The following is a 17,083-nucleotide window of genomic DNA, read 5'->3' on the forward strand; positions in this document are numbered from 1 at the left end:
GGGGTGGCTCCCAGTCCGGCATGCAGCCGGCGGGGATGTCGAAGACAGAGGCCTGCCGCCAGAGTCAGTTGGGAAAGCCCAGGGACCCCCACCACAGGGGGCCCCAACCCCTTTTCCCTAGGCCACGCCCTCCCCATGGACCCCGTTGGTCTGCTCCAAACCCTTCCCATCTGCAGGTGGGATGTGGTGGGCAGTGGGTGCCCAGGGCACCCCGTGCAGCGTGCAGCAGGTGCTCCAGGAGTGCTACCACTCAGGGACTCTCTCCAAAATCACCCCTGGCCTCAAAGCTCCCAGTGCCCTTCACATGACCCCAGCCAGCTCCACAACGCCCGGCCTCGGTTTTCCAGTCTGGGAAATGGGCGATAAGATCGTCTCAGCAGACAGACACAGGAAGTGCACGCTTACACGTGGCTCTCGCTGTGCCTCTGTCTCCACACGCGGCTCGGTGCGCCCCCCACACACGCTGGCTAGTTACCCAGAGGCCCCTGGGCCACGTGGAGCCTTCAGGGCACCTGGAGGGCACCTGAGCAATTGTGTGATGTTCCCGCCCGGCCTGACGGGGCACGAACTGGAAACTCCCTGGAACATCCGCTAATTAGCTGCTGCCTCCCCTCCCCTCCCCACCCGCCCCTGCTCGGCTCCCAGAGGCTCCCGGGACCTGGGCAGAGGAGTCTGACTGGTTCGCGAGCGGCCACAGCCCCTTCCCGCCGCCCACCTGCCTGTTGCTGCCGAGGCCCGGGCCTGCCGGGCCACGTGGGCTGCGCCGTTCCTCGGAGCTGGGTGCCCACAGGGGCACAAAGGCCTGAGCGCAGGCCTGTGTGTCCAGCAGCGTCCCACGGAGCCGGCCACGGGGACGCGCCAGCCTGCGCACCCGAGGGGCCGCCAGGGGCCGGTGTTCATCGGCCTCGGCTTCCTCCCTGCCAGGCAACTGGGCCTGCTCCTCCCTGCTGTTGCACACCTCGCTCCTCCTCCCCATCACTCAGCATCCATTAGGCACTTCCTGTGTACCTGGCCCTGCGCCGGGGGCTGGGGACCCAGACACAAGGCAGACGAAGTCCCTGCTCCATGGAGCACACAGTGGGGTCGAGGTGGGGCGACACGGGGGAGATCAGCGTCGCCGCCGAGGGGCAGAATCACCCCGGGATTCCCCTCACAGAAAGTTCTAGAGAACACACGCTAACCTGCAGCCGTTGGCGGGCAGGGAGGCAGAGGGGATGAATCACAGAAGGACACGGAACCCCCACGGGTTCTGGTTGTGCCGCTGCCTTTGTGGGGCCGGCGCTGTGGCACAGCGGGCAAAGCCACCACCTGCAGTGCCGGAGACCCACATGGGTACCAGTTCTAGTCCCGGCTGCTCCACTTCCTATCCAGCTCTCTGCTGTGGCCTGGGAAAGCAGTGGAAGATGGCCCAAGTCCTTGGGCCCCGGCACCCACGTGGGAGACCTGGAAGAAGCTCCTGGCTCCTGGCTTTGAATCGGCACAGTCCTGGCCCTTGTCATTTGGGGAGTGAGCCAGCAGATGGAGGACCTCTCTCTCTTCATTTTTTAGGATATATTTATTTTATTCAAAATGCAGTTATAGAGATAGAGGTAGAGAGGTAGAGAGAGAGAGAGAGGTCTTCCATCTGCTGGTTCACTCCCCAAATGGCCACAATGGACAGCACTGTGTTGATCCGAAGGCAGAAGCTAGGAACTTCTTCCGCGTCTCCCACATGGGTACAGGGGCCCAAGGACTTGAGCCATCTTCCACTGCTTTCCCAGGCCACAGGAGAGAGCTGGATGGGAAGTGGAGCAGCCGGGACTTGAACCGGCGTCCATGGTGCTTACGTCACAGTGCTGGTGGGAGATTTAAGTCATGGAAAGCCCTTGGCCCGGCGTGCCATGGCCGTAGCATCTGCAAAGGCCCGGAGGCAGATGTCCGTGTGGCTGTAGCTAAGAGTCGGGGAGGCCGGGGCCAGGAGCCCCTGAGACCTGGGAGGCGGAGAGGTGGCTCTGCTTAGTAATTTAGAGTTGGGAAAACTGAGGTTTGAGTGGAGGTTTGTCCCAGTGCGTCACCGAGCTAGGAGGAAAGCGGTGTCTCATCCGCCCCATCCCCTGACTCCGGAAGGCGGCTGAGGGGCTGTGATCTGGGCCTATTGCACACCCCTGCTGACGGGGAGCTCACTCCCTTAGCTGCTACTCTCCAGCTCCTCCTGTAGGGCCCAGTGCACGGAGGCCTCTCCCGCTGGCCCTGCCCAGCCACCAAGCGCTGCACTGGCCAGAGCCACACTGGGAGGAGCCCGCAGGGACAGGGGAGGAAGTGGGAGGAGGCGGGAGGCGCCGGGAGCGTCAGCAGAGGCCTGCGCGGGCCGAGGGCGCACCCCTTCTGCGCCAGGCGCTCGTCTGCTGCAAGGGAGAAGCCGGGCTCAAGTCCCCTTCCAGCTCTGGGTTTGGCCCTGCCCGTGCCGGCTGGGGGCGGGGCAGGCACGGGGTGCACTGGCCCCGCCCACCCCCGCCCATCTTGGGGGCCAGGGTCGACCTCAGGGCAGGCGGGCCAGGCCCTGTCTGGGGATAAAGGCAGCGCCCCGGGGTGCAGCCGGATAATGACAGGCTCAGGATCCCGGGGAGTTTGAACCCGGAGACTGGGTTCCAGCACAAACCGAGCGGCCCACGTTGCTGTCTGAAGCTCGGAACGCCAATCATTCCCACGTGCAGCCGGCCCGGCCCTCGCTCTCCTCAAACCCGCTTGCCTGGCGGGGCCCCCAGACGCACGCCCACGGGGTGCCAGGCTTCTGCGCTCCTCAGAGGAGCAGCCCTGCTCCTGACCCTGGCCTTGGAGCTTGGCCTGGTCCTCAGCCCTGCCTCCTCTCCCCTCCACACAGGGTCTCCTGGACGCGCCTCAAACCTGCCGTTGGGGCCTGCCCCAGGGCCTTTGCACAGACTCTCTCCGTCCCAGAGCTCTCCTCCTCCAGATCTTGCCATTCGGCTCAACCCTCAGGCCCCCGCCCTGAAGTCATCTCCTCGGTGGGGCCCGGTGCCCACCTCTGGTTAGAGGCGACGTGCGTGGATTCAGCGGACTCGGCCCCACTCTGGGGCCCCCAGCGCTGCACCTGCCGGGTCCCTCCCCCAGCTCCACACGGCAGCCTGCGGCGCACAGACCTGCACACGGCCCCTGCACACACACACGCACACACACGCACCCACGCACGTGCGTCACCCCCAGTGCCTCGGCCCCGTCCCCTGCACCGGGCCTTGGCACCCAAACGCCTCAACTTTCCCACCTTTTCTGGGCGCCAGCTGGCCCCGCGCCAGCCCCTCCCCCGCCCGCCGCCCGCCCTGGGCACAGACGCACAAAGGGTGAGGAGGGGCCAGGCGGGCTGGCCGGGTGCCACACGGACGCGGCTCCGGGGCCTCGCCTCCCCTGCGCTGCCAGACACCTGTGGAATGAGCGCCATTAGCGGGTCCCGGGGGCGGGTCCCTGGGGCAGGCCCCGGCTCGCCCGCCACCCAGGCTGCAAACACTCCCGGGGACGGGGCGCAGGGGGTGGGCGCGGGGACCCCTCTGCGTCCCAGCCCCCAAGCTCAGCCCTGGGCTTGGGGGTCAGCAAGGATGGCGCCCCAGCTCTGCACACTCCAAAGCCCAAGTTAGGTCCAGAAGGATACGGAGAAGTAAGCACTTATTGGGCACCTGCTGTATGCCCGCTGAGGCTAAGAGCTGGCTACTGTCGCCTCCCACTATGGGTTGCTGTCTTGTCCACTCACCCCCCTTCTGTTGGGTTGCTGTCTGGCTCCCCCCATCGGAGCACAGCTGAGCACCGACTGTATGCCAGGCCACACGTCTGGGCTCACTCGCCCACGGACAGCCCTCTGAGGCAGGAGCTGCAATCAAGCGACTCTGCAGGGAGCTAAAGCCGCCTCCCGGGGCGCCGGGCCGGGCACGCCGGGGCCGGGCAGCGGCTCGCAGCACAGCTGTGTCTCCTTCCCGTGGCCTTCCGGCTGGGAGCTGCAGCTCAGGAACCGGGCTCAGAGAGGTGAAGCGATTTTCCCCGCGTCACACAGTGGGGATCTGAGCCGGGGCAGGAGTCGTGCCTGCTGCCCGCTACCCGCTGCCCTCGGCCCTGAGCCCTCCCCAGGCTGGGCTGCAGCTGCCTGGGTCGGTGTCCGTGGAGCCCGGGGGGCAGCCTCCGACCTACACACAGGGGAACTGCGGCTGCTGGCCCTCAGCCACCCCCTCCTGGCCAGTTCCTCCCTTCCCTCTTCATGGGGGGAGTTGCCCGGACCTGGGAGTCCCCCGGCCTGGCCCTTGGCTCACGTGTCCAAGGAGCAGAGCATCTGAAAGCCGTGTGGGTCAGGCGGGCTGACCCTCACGTGGGGTCACGTCAGTCCCTGCTCAGATCCCATCAGCGGGCCCTGACTCGGCCCCCGAAGCCCTGGGGTGACCTCTGACCCCTGTTGACCTCGCTGCCACCAGCTCCTGTCACCCTCCCGCTCCCTCACACCCCCTGCCTCCCGGCCTATTCTGAGCGCGTTCCCACCTCAGGGCCTTTGCACAGGCTGTGCAGCTTCCTCTGCTGGAAGCCCCTCCCCCCGGGCCCCTCCCGGGCTGGCGTCCTCTGGTGTCCGTGGGTTGGCTCCCTCATGGCGTCTCCTCCACCAGGATAAAGGCAGCGAACCGGCTCACCGCTCTGCTCCTGGGAGTCTGGTATGCAGTAGGTGCTCAAGCAAAGGTTGTGGAATGCAGAGGACAGCATCAAAGTGCTGCCGCACCCCTGCCGGCCCCCAGGGGCTGGGAACCAAGAGGCCCGGCTCCCACCAGGGGCAGGCGCCCCCTCTGCACCCCACAGCCTGTCTGGTTCCCAGCCCCATAAAAACCACCGCCTTCACCTCGCCCCGGGGCAGCCATGGGGGGGGGGGGAACGGGGCTGGGCGTCGGACCCCAGGGACGTGGGCGGTGCAAGTCAGCGGGCCCTGAGCACCACAGCCACACTCCACGGCGGAGGTCACGGAGGCCCGGCGGCCTGTGCAGCCTGAAGAACGCGTGGCAGGATTTGAACCCAGCTCCGCCCAACACCAACACCAACACCAACACCGTTGTGTGCCCTTCCGTCAGGCTGCCGGCTCAGAGCACGGGTCCAGGCGGCCAGTGGCTCTGTCCCTTGGGCTGGGAGCTCACCACCCCCCCGTGCCTCAGTTTCCCCAGCCATGACACAGACCACGCAGCGTCTTCCAGAACTTCCGAGAACGACCCTGCCCGCACCACTGCTTGGCTTGGGAGAACTTGGGCCCGCCGCGTGCCTCGGTTTCCCCAGCTGTCACACAGGGGTTAAATGAGCCCGCTGCGCTCCCGGCCAGCGCTCACCATCACCGCCTGCGCCCTCTGAGACCCCAGCGGCCGGCCCTGAGCACCCAGGGCCCCAGCACCGGCTCAGGGCAGGGAGCTCTGGGCAGTGGCCGGGCCGGGAGCTGCCCCAGGCGAGGCCGGTGACTCAGGGCCGGGCCGCGGCCCCCCACGCGCCCCCCTGGGCCCTGCCGCGCGCCCAGAACTGCTGTGTCATGCCCCGTCATGTGGCCCTGGGTCATTAATACCCGCGCTTCTGGGAAGCTCGGGCCGAGTTCCCGGAAGGGGTCAGCCGGTTCAGTAAACAGATTGGCTGCTCGCTAGGCACAGCTGGCGGGCCGGCCCGCAGCCCGGGCGGCCCAGGGCGGGCTCGGCGCGCACGGGGGAAACCGAGGCCTGGAGCGCACCAGGAGCCTGGTGGAGGCCGCACAGCAGGCCTAGGCCTCGGCCCCGACGGCGGGGGCGCCCTGAGCCCCCCACCCTGCAGATTTCTAGCCTGGACCCCGAGGCCAGTAGGTGGGGGGTGGGGGACGTGAACGGGAGCCAATCAGATTTGAGGAACGTGTAAGAGCCAGGAGCACTTCCTGAGCACCTACTGTGTGCAGGTCTAGAGCACTCCTTGAGCACCTACTGTGTGCAGGGCCCGGCTCTCGGTGCCTTTCACAAACGCTCCCGTTCCACCCACAGCCACCTTCCTCCAAAGCCGAGAGCCGGCGCCGGACTGGGTGACTGGCAGCACCGCGGCCAGGCGGGCGCCGACCCCCTCCGCTGACCAGGGGAGGCCCGGGGAGAAGAGCCGGCTTCCGCATCAGCCAGACCTCAGCAGAGCCCACGCACAGTCCAGGGCCTCCGTGTGCCCATCTGAGAGATGGGCGCACGGGGTGGGAGTGGATGCGGACTGGGGTTTGGACCTCGCCCCCAAGAGGGCAACGCCGGGGCGGAGGGGGGCGGGCAGGCCCAGACGCTGCCAGGGGCACGTGCGGCCACGGTCACGGTTCCGCGTCCCACGGCGGCATCTGGCAGCCGGCACCTGGCTTGTTTCACACTGACCGCGGGCCCTTGGCGATCGCGGGGACACTGGGCAGGGTTTGCACAGCCAGAAGCACACGTGCTGCGCCCAGCGTCTCCAAACGGCCATTTCCCGGGCCGCTAAATGAGAAACTCAACCCCGAGTGGGGGAGCTCCAGTGATGGATAAAAGAGCTGTGCACTCGGGCTTGGCGGGGCTGCCGAAGCGTTTTAGAGGCGGTAACACCCCCCCCCCCGGTGCAAATTCTCCGTCCCACTCCCACGGTGGCCAAACTTTGAGGTGCTGTGTGGAGGGAGGGGCAAGCCAAGGGCCGAGCGGAGCCCGCAGCCCGGGGCTGGCAGAGGCGGGCGGACCCCAGGGCACGGCTCCCTGCCGGCCTCCACGGAGGCTCAGTGAGGCTGACCCCTGGTCCGTGCGCGCAGAGGGGCGGCAACACGGGGGCGCCCTCGGCCCAGCAGATCCCAGCTGAGCAAATGTCCTGGGATCGGGCCGGGGACCCGGGGCTTCAAGTCATCAGCGCCTGCGTTCTTCCCCCCAACTGCCCGAGGGAGGGGCTGCGGTGGCCACCATCTGACAGGAGACACAGGCCCAGAGGTGAAGCCACGCCCCCAAGGCCACACAGCCAGGAGGAGCCCTGCGCGGCCTCCCCGGGGTCCTGGGCCCCTGCCCCCAGCGGCTGCCCAGCGCTGCGAGGGTCCCGACACCGCCACAGCCAGGGCGCCAGCATCCAGGTGAGCGCAGGCTGGAGCTCCCGCGGTTCCACCCAGCTCCCTGCTGTGGCCTGGGAAGGCAGTGGAGGACGGCCCGAGTGCTCGGGCCCTGCACCCGCGTGGGAGACCAGGAGGACTCCTGGCTTCGGATCAGCTCTGGCCGTTGTGGCCCACTGGGGAGTGAACCAGCGGATGGAAGACCTCTCTCTCTCTCTCTCTCTCTCTCTCTCTCTCCTCTTTCTGTAACTCTGACTTTCAAACAAATAAATACAGCTTTCAAACCAAAGAACAACTCAGTCGATGTCACTGAACGATCCAGACTGGAAGTCCTGGCCTCCTGCGAGGAGACCCCCCCCCCGGGAAGGGGCACCGCCCGCCCCTGGGCCTGGCCGCCCCCGCCCTGCCCCTCCACGCATGCGCGGCCTGCTCCGGCCCGGCCGCCCCCCCCGCCCCCCCGCGTCCGCAATCGGCTTCTCAGGGCCTCTCAGGGCCCCGGCCCCTCCCCCCGGGGACGCCCTGGACAGCGAAGCCCGCTGGAAGCCACGTCGGGGCCCCAGGACCTGCCACGAGGCCTCCGGCCGGGGAACCTCCCGTCTCGGACCAGACAGCAGCGCAGCTCCCCAGCCAGCGGGCACCGCGGCCCCTTCACCGGACCCGCGCCGCGCACCTGCCCTACGTGGCCGCCATCTCCCCACGCCCTGCGCCCTGCAGCCTTGGTCTCCTGCTCCGCCAGGGGGCTCCTGGCAGACCAGAGCTCCCACCGGGGCGCCTCTGCCCCCGGGGGCATTTTTAGCTGTCCTACGGGGGCTGGGGGTGGTGGGGCAGAGAGCGGCCACATCTGTGGGTGGGGACAGCGGCATTGCTCAGCATCCTGCCCTGCACCTGATCCCCACCTCCCCACCCCGCCCCAGGATGGGAAACCCTGCGGAGACCTAAGTCAGACCACGCCCACCTCACTGGCAATAAAACCCAGACCTCTCCTGCCGGCCAGCTGCAGGCCCTGGGCTCCCCCCCACCCTCAGCCAAATTGCAGTTCTTATCTTTCCCCAGCAACGCAAGCCCCTCCCCACCCACCGCAGGGCCTTTGCACCTGCTGTCCCCTCTGAGGCCTCTGTCCCAGACACCTGCGCGGCCAGGTCCTCCTCTCCCCGGGCCTCACACTCCCTCCCCCACCACCTTATGCGCCCCTGTGTCCCTCCACGGTTGCTCTCACTGACGGGCGCACCCCCCCCCCCAGTTTGCTGGGTGTGTTTCCCTACCGCTACTCCAGCTGACCGCGCGACCACGTCTCCCAGCGCGTGGCACATAACAGACGCTCAGTAAACACTTGGTAGCCAGGCCCCCTAGACGGCAGGGGTGAGGTCCACTGAGGGCCGCGGTTCCCTTGCCCTGGGGGAATAATTCCCCGGTCCAGAACCACAGAGCTCCGCCCCCGGGCGCTCCCCTGGGGCCCGGTCCAAGAAGCAAAGAGAGGGAGGCTGGGGGGAGGAGGGGCTGAGCTGGCCCTGCCGAGACCCCCAGGGTTCCGGGAGGGCAGCACAGCGGGTGCCTCACAGAAGCAGGGACCCCCCCGAGGGCCTGGCGGTGGGGGGGGGGGTGTCAGCTGTGGCTCAGGGAGCCGGGTGGAGCCGCTCAGCCTTGGAAGGAGCCCAAGGAGACCGGCGCAATGCCCCGTGCCCCGCCTGGCGTGCGGCCTCGCCGACGTGCGGCCAGAGTCGCTCCCGGCCCTGGTCGCCAGATAGCCGGGCACAGCACCGTCCGCCCCCCATGGGCGCCCGCCCCCACACGCAGCTCCAGCTGTGATTCATGAATCTGGCACGGGTGCCTGATTGGAGCGCCCTGGTCACGTGCCCCAGCCCCAGCTCCCAGCCCCCTGGCCCGGCTGCTTCCTCCCCAGCATCTGCCTGTCAGCACCCTGGGAGGGGCCAGGCCTCAGCCTCGTGGGGGCGGTGGTGATGAAGATTTGTTTATTTGAGACTGACAGAGAGAGGGGCAGAGACAGACAGAGAGACAGACAGAGATCCTCCATGGGCCACAGCGGCCGGGGCTGGGCCAGGCCGAAGCCAGGAGCCGGGAGCTCCCTCCGGGTCTCCCACGCTGGTGCAGGGGCCCAGGGCCTTGGGCCATCTCCCACTGCTTTCCCAGGCACATCAGCAGGGAGCTGGATGGGAAGTGGAGCAGCCGGGACTCGAACCGGCGTCCATGTTGGATGCCGGCGCCACAGGCTGAGGCTGAACCTGCTGAACCAGAGCCTGGCCCCGTGCATGTTCGTCCTCCAATGCATCGCTGCCCCCACTTCAGAAACAAATAGGGAAACGGCCGGAAGTCCTCCCAGGAGCTCTAGGCCGGGTGGGGGGAGTGGGAAGGGAGGGTGGGGGGAGCGGGAAGGGGCCGTGCAAGGAGCTCTGGCTCAGCCGGGACTCGGCTCCCACGCGGGGGTCTCACTCACGTCCGACCCCCTGGCTTCCAGTCCACGTTCTCGCTGGGGGCACCTGGGGGGCAGCAGGTGTCACCCGGGGTCTCGGGTCCCTGCCGCTCGCATGGGGGCCCCAGTGCTCCTGGCTCTGGCCCGGCCCGGCTGCTGCGGGCATTCTGGGAGTGACCCACAGATGGAAGGTCTCTCTCTCTCTCTCTCTCTCTCTCTCTCTCTCTCTCCCTTTCAAATAAAATGAAACTAAAGAAACAAAAATTCAAAACATAGGAAATAAAATGCTGACCCCCTGGCTGTAGTGACCGGGGCCGTGGGGGACCGGGAATCCCGGGACGCTCAGTGGATGCCCAGGGGGCTGGCGACGCCATGCGGTGTGAGCAGGTCCGGGCTTCTGGAACCTCCTAGACCGAGGTAGCTGCATTGACCCATAGGGCCAGGTTTTGTTTGTTTTTAGCTGGATTCGTTGACCACGGCTTCGGGACCAGGACTCAAGGGTGCTGGGCTCCCTGGAGATGTGGAAGGTTGGGGGGCAGCATCCAGGCCCCCCCGAGACCCCCGAGGCCCCAGAGGCCCCCAGCCCGCTCAGCGCCCCTTCCAGCCCCCTTCCAAGGCCTGTGGAGGAGGTGCGGAGGCCACGAGCGGGGACGCCACGGGCGGGGACGCCACGACGTGGGCCCAGGAGCCGCCCCCCCAGCACCTACCCTGCTCCCGGGAGCCGCCCCCCCCAGGGCCCATCCTGCTCCCGGGAGCGGCTGCCTGGCCCCACGCGCCCGGCCGGGGAAGGCCCCGTCCTGTTTAGGTTTTTGTGGTCTCGTGAGTAACCGAGTGGAAAAAAACAAGCCTGGAAAGATAACAATTACCACGAAATTAAATCAAACCAGGCCGTGACTCACTGCGGGGCCGTAAAAACACAAAACACAAACAGGCCGGTTCTGGAGAGGCCGGGATGGGGCGGGGGGTGGGGTTTGGGCGCAGGGGAGTCGGGGGCGGGGCTGGGGGCAGCGGGGGGGGGGGAGCCGGGGAGGGGTGGGGCTGGGGGACGGGAGGGGGGGCCCAGGGCTGGGGGAGTCGGGTGGGGTCCAGGGCTGGGGGGCAGCCATGACATCACAGCCAGGGCCAGATGGCCGTGCTGTCCTCCAGGGGCTGAGCCTTGGGCCACACCGCCAGGAAGAGGGGAGACTGAGATTCGAACCCGGCTCCGGAGCCCGCACTGGGGCTGTCTTGCTGTGCGGACAGTGAGCGCCTGCAGCCAGGAGGAGGCTGGGCGGGGCCTCTCGGCCGCCCCTGGGCAACACGAGCCGGCGTGGACGGACGTGCCTGCTTGGGCAGCAGCGGCCAGGAGGTCCGGAGCTCAGGCCCAGGCCGCGTTCAGAGGCGCCTCCGCCTGTTTTCCAGAGCATGTGGCGGGAGGGGGATGAGGAGCGGAGGGAGGCCGCCCTGGGGCTCGGTTCCCGGAGGTCGCTGTCCCGGCGGGCAGGGTGGGATTTGAGGGGCTGCACACTTTCATTCATTCATTCACCCCATGGCTCGTCACCAGGCAGCAGGGTCTTTGCTGGGGACACAGCGATGGCCGGGGGAGACAAGCGTGGAGCTGCTGTCCTGGGTGGAGGAGACGGGTCCAAAAACCCAAGCCAGGGTACACCGGGCAGTGGTGAGAGCCCCCGACGGATGCACACAGAGCGGAGCCAGGCCCGCGCCCGGCCTCCCTGAGCAGAGACCCGGAGGAGGCGCCAGAGCTCGGGGCGAGCTGTTCTGGGCAGCAGAGACGGTGCGTGCAAAGGCCCTGAGGCGGGATGCACCTGCTGTGGTCTTGCAGCAGCCGGCAGACGGCGGGGGAGAGTGGGCCCAGCCGCAGCCGATGGGGCCGGCACCTCCGATTTTGCCCTCGCCCAGAAGAGGAAACGGAGTGGCAGGGAGGGGAAGTGGCTTCCCCGAAATCACGCAGCCAGGAAGTGGCCGCACACGGCGCGGAGGGTCAGGCTGTTCTGGAGCCTGCCCGGGGCGGGGGGCGGTGCGTGCCACGAGGCGGCACAGCCCGGGGTGGCTCCGGGACGGTGTGTGTCACCCGCGTGGGTCACGGCCCTGGGGGCTGGGATTGCGCAATGCAGGGAGCTGGGACAGGGCCGAGGGCGCGCCGGGGCCTGCTGCCGCTCTGGCCCTCACCCCGGGCTCAGCCCTGCCCTGGCCTCGCCCAGGCCCTGCAGGGTCTAGGGGTCGACAGGTGGCCAGGAGTCCAAAGGCACGTCAGACAGGTGCGCGTGACGGCCAGCAGCCGTGGCGCGGCCCTGGCGCTAGGTCGACCATTCAGCCGGGCTGGGGAGCAGCTTTGCAGGGTTGGTCTCGGCGTCTCCCACCCGTGGATCCGGGGCCTGGGAGAGGCGCACGGCCTGCGGGCAGCAGAGCCGGTGGGGCCCGGCCCGCCACTGATGCCTGGGCCTCTTTGGGGGCCTCTCCCTGCCCTTCTGTCCACACTGCCCTGCACCCTCTTCAGGGTCCCTGGTCCCAGCCCCCGGCCCTGCTGGCCACTCTCCCGGGCATCCCCTCCCCCGCTCATGTCCTCCACCCAGCGGGAAGAGGGTCAGTGCGTCCACAGGGACAGAACAGAGACCGGAGAGGTTGTTTAAGCCAGGGGCCGAGGATCAGAGGAGGTGGCTCCGACGGATGGCTTCGGAGCTGAGACCCGAAGAAGATGAGGCACGTGTGTTCACGGCAGCTGAGGGCTCCGGGCAGAAGGGCAGCACGTGCAAAGGTCCTGAGGTAGAAAGAAGCACGACTTACTGCAGGGCAGCAAGGAGGCCATCGGGGTCTGGGGAGCAGATGAGGTCGTCAGAGGCCCAGAGCCTGGTGGGGGGAGGGGCTCACCCAGGGCCTCATGGGCCACAGGGGATCCGGCTCCGACCTAGTGCCAGGGTGGGGGCAGGGGTGCCGAGACCAGAGACTGAGCGGGGCCGAGACCGGAGCCGGGGACACCGGGAGGAGGTGACTGCCACAGTGCAGGCCGAGCCGGGCGAGGACGCAGGGACCCTGCACGCCTTTGGGGCTGGCAGCCGGGACGAGTGGGCGCCGGCGCCGGACTTGGTCTCCTGGGTTTGGGGAGCACGCAGAGGACGCTAGCGCCACCTCCAGGGCGGCTTCGGGGTGGGGCGGGGTCGGGGCTGCCCGTGGCCTTACTGAGCAGGGGCAGAGGTGGGGGAGGCCCCGCGCGCGGCGCTCGAGCTGGGGACCAGAACTGCGGCGGGAGCACCTGTGTTGCCCCCACCGCGTGCTCCTGCAGGCCGGGCCTCTGGGAGGTGGGGACCGGCCCACAGCCCTGCCATCACTGCCGCTGCTCCCTGGCTTCTCCCAGCAGCCTGAGGGGCCCCAATGGCCACAGATCCGGCTGCCGGAGCCGCAAGGTGCCAGCAGTGGGGACGTGGACAGCAGAGTCCAGTGCTCTGGGGCAGGGTGGGGGGACGCTGGGCCAGGGCCGAGGCCTCGGGCAGAGCTGCCCACTCTCAGCAGCCAGGCTCGGGAGGGCCCCGTCCCGGAGTCTGCACCGTCACCTCCAGGCAGCCGGAGGGGATTGCCTCCTGGGGGACCGAGAAAGCATTCCCCATGGCCAGCAGGAAGGAGGCTGGAGGGGAGCTCCCGGGGGTCTGGGATGGGGAGACACAGACTCGGGGCAGCCGGGAGGGCTGGTGCGACCCCTCCCCCACCTCCTCGGAGCCCCCCACCCCACCTCCAGCCGGGGTCCAGCCCAGGCCCCCTTTACAGTGTCCTCCGCCCGCCTGGCCTGGAAGAGACCTGGAAGTGGAGCAGGCCTCGCCCAAGAGACGAGACCTGGACGGACTGCCCCTCGGGGTCGTCCCACAGGCCAGGGCGGCCAGCGACAAGAGGGACACGAGTGGGCGAGCCTTGTGCCAATAAAACTTTATTGACAAAAACAGGCTGGCTGGTGCCATGGCTCACTAGGCTAATCCTCCGCCTTGTGGCGCCGGCACACCGGGTTCTAGTCCTGGTCGGGGCGCCGGATTCTGTCCCGGTTGCCCCTCTTCCAGGCCAGCCCTCTGCTGTGGCCAGGGAGTGCAGTGGAGGATGGCCCAGGTGCTTGGGCCCTGCACCCCATGGGAGACCAGGACAAGCACCTGGCTCCTGGCTCCTGGCTCCTGCCATCGGATCAGCACGGTGCGCCGGCCGCAGCGGCCATTGGAGGGTGAACCAACAGCAAAAGGAAGACCTTTCTCTCTGTCTTTCTCTCTCACTGTCCACTCTGCCTGTCAAAAAAAAAAAAAAAAATAGGCTGCGGGCCAGAATCGGCCTAAAGGCTGGAGTTGGCTGAGCCCAGGTCAGCGGAGGACTCGGTGCCCAGCAGGTGCTGCCCACCGCGGCCGCACCACCTCTGTCCGCCCACGGGAACCACAGGACTCAACGGCTGCTCACTGGGGCCTCGTGTGCAGGACCGGGGCAGGGGGCCGGGGGCTGCGGCCACGGGACTGGCAGGTGGCCACGCTGCGACGGCCTCCGGGCTCGCGAATCTGCCCAGGTCCCGCCTCGCCCCTCAATTCCAGCACGGGGACACCGGGGCTGGCCGTGTTCAGCAGAGGCAGCTAAGCCCACGCCGCCTCCACTCCGGCCTCCGGCCAGGGGTCCGCGGCTGCTCCCCTCCTGGGCAGTGGGTCAGCTACGCGGGGGGACAGGGGCGGGGACAGAGGGGGACACGGAGGGGCTGACTCCTCGCCTCCCCTCCACTCTGGGGGCCCCGAGGCCTCCCCACAGGGACCCCAGGCTCTCAGTCCCCCCCCCCCCAGGAAGAGGAGCGATGTCGGCCCCGGAGACGGAGGCAGGTGCTCCGAGCGCCCCCATCTCCCAGGTGAGGACACAGACCCAGGGACGTGAGGCTGCTGGCCGGGAGAGGGGCGGAGCTGAGGGTGACAGGGGCGTAAACCGAGGCTGTGGCCCAAGGTGGGAGGAGCTGCCCCCCCCCCCCGTGGCTTCCGGGCAGAGGCCAGGCCTTGTCCCCAAGGCTCAGCAGCCAGCAAGTTAAGGATCCAGGAATCTGGGTCCCTGGGTCCCGGGTAGGGTGACAGCCACACCCAGGCTCGGCTCCGGCCCGCGCCGCCTGCTGGGAACACACAGTCCCCGACGCCCAGGCTCAAAATAGCAAAGCGCCCGTCCTGGGCCAGGGCCTGGAATGCCCTGGAGGGCGGCCGTGGCTCCTGGGAGGGCCCCGGGCTGCGGCCCAGGAGCCGCTGGTGGCGACAGTCTTGGGGGTCCACGGCATGCTTCTCCCCCCACCGGCTTCCAAGGCCCCAGCCCCGGGATCCTGGCAGCCCAGGCTCCTCCCCCGGCTGGATCAGGGACTAGGGTGTGGCCTGGGCGGGGTGTGTGTGGGGGGTCGCCTACCCCAGGGGGCCTCAAAGAGGTCCTCATGAGTTGCCTCATTCAGTCACTCAACAAATGTTAGCTGAGCACATACTGGGCGCTGGGCCCTGGGGACAGAACGGAGACCAAAGCAGACCCATGTCTCCGCTGCCTTGGCCAGATGGGGGCACCGGGCGTGCAGGGGCCCCGGAGGGGACATAGCAGGTGACTCCCGAGCAGAGGGCCGGGCGGGGCTGGGGGAGCCCTGCGGAGGGGGCCGGCAAGGCCGGGGTCGGGGAGCAGGGACCTGGCCCTTTCTCCACCGCATCTTAAGGTCCCTGCGCGGGGCAGTGACATGGGCTCTGACCGGTTCGTTCAGCCTGAAGCCCTGGACGCCCACCCCGCCCCATGCAGGCCAGCGACGGCCCCGGGGCTGAATGTGCCTGGAATGTTGGCCATGAGGCCCGGAGCTGGGCAGCACCGGTGAGGCCTGCTGGGGGCCAGGCAGGTGCACAGGCCACAGCCCCTGCCCTCGCGTGAAATTGCTCCCCGGCAGCGACCAAGGGAAGTGGTCATCACAGGCCGTGCCGGGCGGCTGGGGGAGGGGGCTATCCCGCCTCCACTGCCCCCCAGCACCCCCAGCCACTACGCCCCGCCTCCAGTCCCATGGCCTGAGCCAGCCGAGACATGCGGGGTTGACCCACACCCAGCACCCCACGCTTGGCACGCCCTCTTTACCGAGGCCAGGGTGGATGGAGAATCTGAGACCCCCAGAGCCCTCAACCATCAGGGGGATACCCACGCGTGTCTGTGTGCCCCTGCTCTGTGCGGGACTGATGGGAACGGGACGGGCCAGCAGGGGAGTTCCTGGAGTAAGCAGGTGACCTAGGGAGACGGGAATGAGGGCCCGAGGCCACCCACCGAGCAGGCGCCCTCGTGGAGGGGGCTACCTTCTCTGTTCCGGAGGGAAGGGCAAGTGCAAGGCCCTGGGGCAGCAGTGTGGTCAGCACATTCGCCATACAGGGGCAAGGCCATGTGGCCGCAGTGGGCAGAGAGCGGGTTAGGTATGGCGGGCGGAAGGGACCCGCACGGCAAGTCGTCAGGCTTCTTCTCCAAGTGAGGTGGGGCGGGGCCTGACTGGGCTTCTAAGGAGACCCCTGGGGCTTAGGAGGGCGAGGGAGGAGGGAGGAAGAACAGTGTCCCAGGGCCAGGCCAGTGCGGGGCGGGGGTGGGGAGGACTGGGGCTGGGAGTGGGGGCAAGGGGCAAGAGGGAGACCCGGGCTCGGGGCCCGGGCAGCCGGGCAGCCGGGCAGCAGGATGGGGGGCGTCGCTGCAGCCAGGAGCTCCCAGGGGTCTTTGTGGGCCTGAGGCCCCAGCCAGGGTGAGCGGGGGTGGGGGCTGTCCCTCCCACCTGCCCTTATCTGCTGCGCCCACCCCTCTACCCGCCCCTGGCCCCGCCCCCTGCCTGCAAGACAGCTCGGGCAAGTCCCAGGGCACTGGTCCCTCGCCTGTCACTCGCTCGTCATTCGCTCTCCCGTTCTAAGTTCCCCTTTCACGGAGGCAGGAACTGAACTTCCGAGAGATGGGGCAGGTTCCCAAGGTCACGTGCAAGGTCGGTGGCAGCGCGAACTTCCAAATGCAGCTCCATCTGATTCCCAGGCGCTTAACCCCCAGGCTGCTGGCGCAGGACAGCGCTGCAAAGCTGAGCCCAGGCCGGGCGTGGGTGCCAGGAGCTCTGTGGGCCGTGGCCCAGAACCAGCAGCAGGGCGTTGGCCCGTGGTGTGGAAGGGGACGAGGAGGTCGCATCCGTGGGCGCCGGGCTCAGTCCCGCTCTGGGCCTCTGGGAGGAGGAGTGGCCAGTGCCCACCCCGAGGCCCCGGGTTGTCTCGAGCACCCCAGCCGCCAGCGCGCCCTACCCGGCACACCAACCGCCCTGGGCCCGGGCTGGCCTGCGGCGCCTGCTGGCACGGTCTGTGCCCCATGGAGGCTGCCCTGGCCCGGCCCCAGGCCTTCTGACCCAGACACACGGGCCTGAGACGCCAGAGCGGGTGCAGACCGGGACCCCACCAGGACCCCGAGGCCCCGGGGGCCCCTGCATGGCCGGGGCTGCCCAGCCAGAGGGTGGCGGCTAGCAGCCCCCGCCCGCGCCCCGAGCCCCCGGGGGCCGAGGTGCGTGGCCTCCATTTCCTGGGGGGAAAGGACTTATATAGCACAGCACAGCCGGCCCCGCGTGACCTGTGGGGACGCGGGCGTGAGCC

This window comes from Oryctolagus cuniculus, chromosome 11 (assembly GCF_964237555.1).
Source record: "Oryctolagus cuniculus chromosome 11, mOryCun1.1, whole genome shotgun sequence".
NCBI classification, from domain to species: domain Eukaryota; kingdom Metazoa; phylum Chordata; class Mammalia; order Lagomorpha; family Leporidae; genus Oryctolagus; species Oryctolagus cuniculus.